Below are 5,843 nucleotides of genomic sequence, written 5' to 3'. Positions count from 1 at the left end.
ATATAAGGAATTGATATTTGAAGATTCAGCATTCACAGTTTACACTAGGATTTAAGAACTCCAGGGCATATAATGTGGAAAGCGTTAGTCATTCAGTCATGTCTGACTCTTTTTGACCCAATAGACTGAAGCCTGCCAGGCTCCTCTATCCATGGAATTCTCCCAGCAAGAATACTGGAGTGGGATGCCATTTCCTTCACCAGTGGATCTTCTCAACCCAAGGATGGAACCTGAATCTCCTGCATTGCAGGCAGATTCTTTACCTTCTGAACCACCAGAGAAGCCCATCCAGGGCATGTAAGAACTTATAATTTTGCCAGTTAATGGATTTTATTGACACATTGCAGTTCTGATGTGTGTTAGCAAGTTGTTTACCTAAGCAGAGGGCAACTGCAGCACAATTTTATGCTTTACTTTTCATTCCCTATTCTTTATATTATCCCTCATGCTATAAACTTTTTTTTTTTTAAACAGCAGTTAAGTAAGAGAAAGATACTAATAAAAGTGTAGTTAAATACAGTGTTAGATGTGCAGGGAAAAGACAAAGTGCTAATAAAGGAGCAAATCATTTATAACATAATTTTGTGTTTTTAAAATTTGAGGGATTCATCAAGGCATTGATATACATCCCTCAAGAATGTTGATGGTTCACAAATGCATATAAAATACATATTACCATTTCACTAAAGAAATTTAAGTATAAAGTAAGCGATTTTAATAGCAGAACAGAGTACATGAGGATTTTTGTTAAATTCATACAAATTCTTACAATGTAACTAAGGATGAGCCAATGACATTGAAGTCATATGAACACATAGTCAACATTTTTAAAACAGTGTTCTAATGCTGTGGTTGTAGTTGGAGGAGGCAGAGTTGTACCAGTAAATATTATTAGTATTATTTGGTATTAGTAATTAGCACTAGTAAGAACACTCAGTATCTTTTTCTGTCCTTTAGGTTGAGACTTTTGCAGGGTGCTTTAAACAATCATCCAAATGATAAAGGAAGAATGCTACACATTATTATATTTTCTTTTATTTTTTAGTGTATTTAGTACTGCTTCCCTCTTCAAACATCTATAGCTTCCAATTTCACTGAATTTTGCCATTATAAATAAAACATTGGGAAAATGATTTTTTTAGAATGATCTTTTTCTTGCATGAAAATCTTAAGTTAAAATTTACTCCACTCTCATCACCTCACATGAAACTTACAGTTCAATAATTTTGTTTCACGTGCGTTTTTAATAGCTGACCATGGTGCTTGAGTGAACGCTGACATCAGCTATAAAATGTTTGTGGGCAGATCAACATAGTCTTATAGTCATATATAAATCATGTAAAATGTATACTTAACTTTGACAGAACTTTGGCATAACTTTTAAATTCTCATTATCTGAGGACATATGGAATTGGGAAAAACATAAGAATTGTTTCTGGAACTTTCCAGTTCCCTCGGAAAATAATTGAGTGCTGATATACTTAGGATTCCAGAGTAAATTTTCCCTACCACAATCAACATTTTACAATGTCTGTAAGCAGTAATTCCCTTTTCCTCAAAGTTTCTTTAACTTTGTACTTAAGCAGGCAAGTCCCTTTTCCTCAAAGTTTCTTTAACTTTATACTTAAGCAGGCAAGTATTAGAGTTTTTGAGGAGAGTTAGAGAGAGAAGAGGGGGAATTTGTTATGCAGCCTACACATTTATTAAACAGCCTCAGAGTACTGGGCTGGAAATTTTAATCATTTTTTTTTTTTTTGCAGAAACATAGAGCTCTTACAAAAACTTTTAAACTGATAAATTTGCCTTTCTAATATCCACTGTATACTAGAATGGAAAAACTACTGTATTTGGAGTTAAAAACATACACATACATTTTAGGTTTAAGTTTTGGCTCTAGGCAGTGTTCTTATGCTCAGACAAAAATGGAAAATCTTGCTCATTGCAAAGCAGAAAGACAGATCTTTCCTAAACAGCCCAGGGACATGCATGTTTGTAAATATTAATATTGCTGTTATGTCAATATAGCTAGGAGATAGTTTTAGTTTCATTCGTTTCTCTCTATGGATGATCAACCTTTTTAAGTATATTAGCCTGTTTTACTCTTTCTATCTGCTAAATTCATCAGTTCTTGGGACAACTATTTGATACTTGTTTCTTTATATATTGGGTTTTTTGAGTTGCACATAGGTTCACAATAGTTATGTCATCAAGTAGTGTACATATTTATACATAACAATGCTTTTAACTCTGAATTCTGTTTGCTCTAATGGTACTACTTTTGCTATATTATCTTTCTCTTGGTTAGTATCATTTTCCATTCCTCCATTTTAAAACTTCCTATGCCATTAAGTTCTAAACTTGAACTTGTAAATAGCTGAATTTTCTTTCTTTTTACTCAAGTTGAGAATATCTGCCTTTTAAATAAGTTTATCTCCCTTATATTTATAATGATTACATTTCCAGCATTTAATTTCTTTATCATGTAAGTCCTTCACTTTGGACTCATTCCTTCTTTGCATAACATCCTTATTCTGCCCTTTCTAATACTGGTTTCAAAGTTATACTTTCTGTTCTATATATTTGAGTCAGTTTCTCAATGACAATACAAACAACTTGTTGGGCTGTGTGATTCTTTGCTGTGAGAGCCAGTCCTGTGCATTGTAGGCTGCTTCTTAACAGCATGACTGATCTGTACCTTCTCCTAGAGCTAGGGCAACCAAATGCGTCTCCAGCCATTGCCAAATATCCCTTAGGGGGGAAACTCACTCCCATTTGCGGACCACTGTTTTAAAGGTTGTCTGTCAATTGTCATGTGTACATGTATCTTAACAAAGCTTAATGTTGCACTGTATCTTCTGCCCAGAGAAGATGAGGACCTTAAAATGCTGTATTTGAACTCCTTCCTTGTAGATTCAATTTCCTTCCTGGTAAAGTACTTTCTTCTGAAATGGCACTCCCTGTACTCACTGGGTTGGTATCTGAAAAATACGTTTATTTTAGTCTTACTTTTAAATGACAGTTGAGGTTGATTTAGAAGGATAATGTTACTTTTCCTCAGCAATTAGGAGATCTTACTCCAATTTTGTTTGGCATGTATCATTGTTCATGAGAAGTCTGCTGATCATTACTTGTAAATGATTTGTATTCTCTAAATTTTTATTATTTCTCATCATCTTTGGTGTTCTGAAGCTTTCTTATGGACTTCCCTGGTGGCTCAGACGGTAAAGCGTCTGCCTACAATGCGGGAGACCCAGGTTCAATCCCTGGGTTGGGAAGATCCCCTGGAGAAGGAAATGGCAACCCACTCCAGTACTCTTGCCTGGTAAATCTCATGGATGGAGAAGCCTGGTAGGCTACAGTCCATGGGGTCACAAAGAGTCGGACACGACTGAGCAACTTCATTTCACTTTAAGCTTTCTTATGACATTTTATTCTATTTGTGGATTTGTTTTTAAATTATCCCACTTAGGACTTAAGAAGTGTTTTTAATCTGAGCATTCACTCTTTCCTCAACTCTGGAAAACTCTCCAACATTATATCTTCAAATATTGCTTTCCCCTCATTTTATGGATTTTCTCCTGGAACTGTAGTAGAAATAAGTTGGAATATCTCATTCTTTGTGTCTCAACTTTCACATCTCATCCCTTTATCTGATTGTGTTTTAGTATCAGTGATTACTTTATATTTATCTATCATTTTATCAATTTTTTTTGGTACTGTCCAACACAGCTGCTTACACATCTGAGTTTTTAATGTTAATAAACTACATTATTTAATTCTAGAATTTACACTTTCATCTTTATATCTGACTCCTCTCTTTTCCCTACAATGTTTGTTCTTGAATTTTGGTTATATTATTTTCATCTCTGAAAATTGTAAACCTGCTTTTTAATATCTCTCTAAGATATGCACAAAGGTATTGATGAGATGTGAATTTTCCCATTTTTATAGCTGCCATTTCTGATTTTGGCAATCTATTTCATTTGAATATGCTGAAATTTCTACAAATGGGCTCCTTGTCAGTGGGAGTTATTTTTCTTTTGGAGGATCAGGTGGCCTAAGTTGTCAGAGTGTCCTTTCAGTTATTAGGTAAATGTCTTGGCTCTGTGCTTCTCTCTGTGCACTAAGTAAATGTGCAAATTCAAAAATCATGTCCACAAACTTGTGTTTTCTCTTTCTCTCAGTTGCTATTATTCTTTCTGTGATCCACAGAGATTAGCTGCCCTATGCCATATCCTAAGGCTATCAGGTACTCTCTCTTCCTTTAAGATAGATAAGACAACTCACACGGATTCTTTTCTTAGGAAGCTTAGTTCCATCTCTCAGACACCAAGCCCAAGGCCATCAGAAGCATCTTGGTGAAACTGTATTAAAAATCCAGTCATTTAGACAGATGTTCAATCTAGATATGCTAGATTGTTCTGTAGTTCTCAGTCACTCTTTGTTTAAGCTTCCTCTTATTTTCTGGCACCAGGGAGTGCTCATTTTTCACTTTGGAGCTTGGGTTTCAATTTAAGTTTTATTGGTTATATTTTATCAATATAATGTTAATATATAATTTCTATGTTAGAAGTTTTCCACTTCAGTTGAGTTTTCTGTATTGACTAGAACTCATTTAATTTTCTAATGTATCAATATTTCTTACTACTACTTTTGCTTCCATATCTTTAATTTTTTAAAAAAGAAACCATTATTTTATCCCATTTTACTTAGATCTTATTCTATTCTCTCCTTGAAGCCTTCTACATCTGTTTCATAGAAACTGCCTCTTTTCATGTCCTATTAGAATACAAAACCTGTTTTGAAAAACCCCTGCTAGTTCATGCAGTTTCACATAGTTTATACACTTTTCAGATGTCTGCACTTCATTTTTGCTTTAGGATGAAGTTCTTTCCTCTTTTATCTCCAATACATTTTTCATAAGTTCTACACTTTTTCTGGCTGACCTTCTAAATCGAGCCTCTACCCTCCTTCACCCTGTGGGCACTTGATATGAAACTAACACATATGGACTCCATCAACAGACTGGAGAGTCTTCTGGCTTCCAGTTGAGTTCAACAAGGAGGAGCATCTGTAGGCAAGGAGAGGACAGAGAGAGAATAAGGTTGGGACACTTATTTCCCTATCTTAATTCCTTCCAGGTTATCGACTTGGCACAGCACCCACGAGGGACCCTGTAATTGTAGCTACCTTCTCTAGATTCCAAGATCTGTTACCTGACTTCATCCCTTCAGACTTGGTGTAGAAATGGCTACCTGTGGTTGCTGCCTGGGGGTCTGCACCATCCTTTCTTGTATCCCTACACCCTGCCCACACCTTGGTAGAACAATCTCTTTATTGAATTCTTTTCTTGTGTTAGTTTTTGTTCTTTTCTGAGTCTTGATTTTAAGTTTTACTTCAGATATTATTTTTTGCTATTTTTTTCTCGTTCTTTATAGGGAGATGATCTATCTAGAGCAGCCAAAATACATGTGGAGTTTCCTTGGCCAGAGTCTTAAAATATGTTAGTCAGTTCTGTTTTCCATGTTTATAGCTTGAGTTTATTGTGTTCATATTATATGGCTTTGTTAGAATTGAATAAGAATTTATCCTATCCCATTGCCTAGCTCTCCAATATTCTCTGTATTGCTTCATGCCAGCTATGACTCTCCTATTTAACTAGCCAAGCTACATTCTCCATAGGAAGGGAATAAAATAGCACTTCCTGGCATACATAGATTCAGAAAAGGCTCTCTCTATATTTGTTTGTCATGAAAATGATCACTCAAGGGCTACTTCATCTAACTGAAGGGTTAAATCAAAGAGGGAAACTCCACGCTGAAAAGGTTTAACTGTAAAAAGAC

At 35.2% G+C, this 5,843-nt stretch overlaps 1 non-coding gene across 1 annotated transcript; it reads left to right on the top strand.

Moving 5' to 3' along the window:
- Positions 1-3,203: 3,203 nt before the first annotated feature.
- On the top strand, positions 3,204-3,275 carry TRNAC-ACA (transfer RNA cysteine (anticodon ACA)). Its single transcript has one exon. It is a non-coding gene; the product is annotated as a tRNA-Cys (tRNA).
- The last annotated feature ends 2,568 nt before the right edge of the window (positions 3,276-5,843 follow it).

This window comes from Giraffa tippelskirchi, chromosome 2, assembly GCF_054371585.1.
Source record: "Giraffa tippelskirchi isolate mGirTip1 chromosome 2, T2T-mGirTip1v1.2.pri, whole genome shotgun sequence".
Classification (NCBI taxonomy): domain Eukaryota; kingdom Metazoa; phylum Chordata; class Mammalia; order Artiodactyla; family Giraffidae; genus Giraffa; species Giraffa tippelskirchi.
Note: the sequence above shows the minus strand (reverse complement) of the source record. Positions and strands in the feature narration are given on the sequence as shown.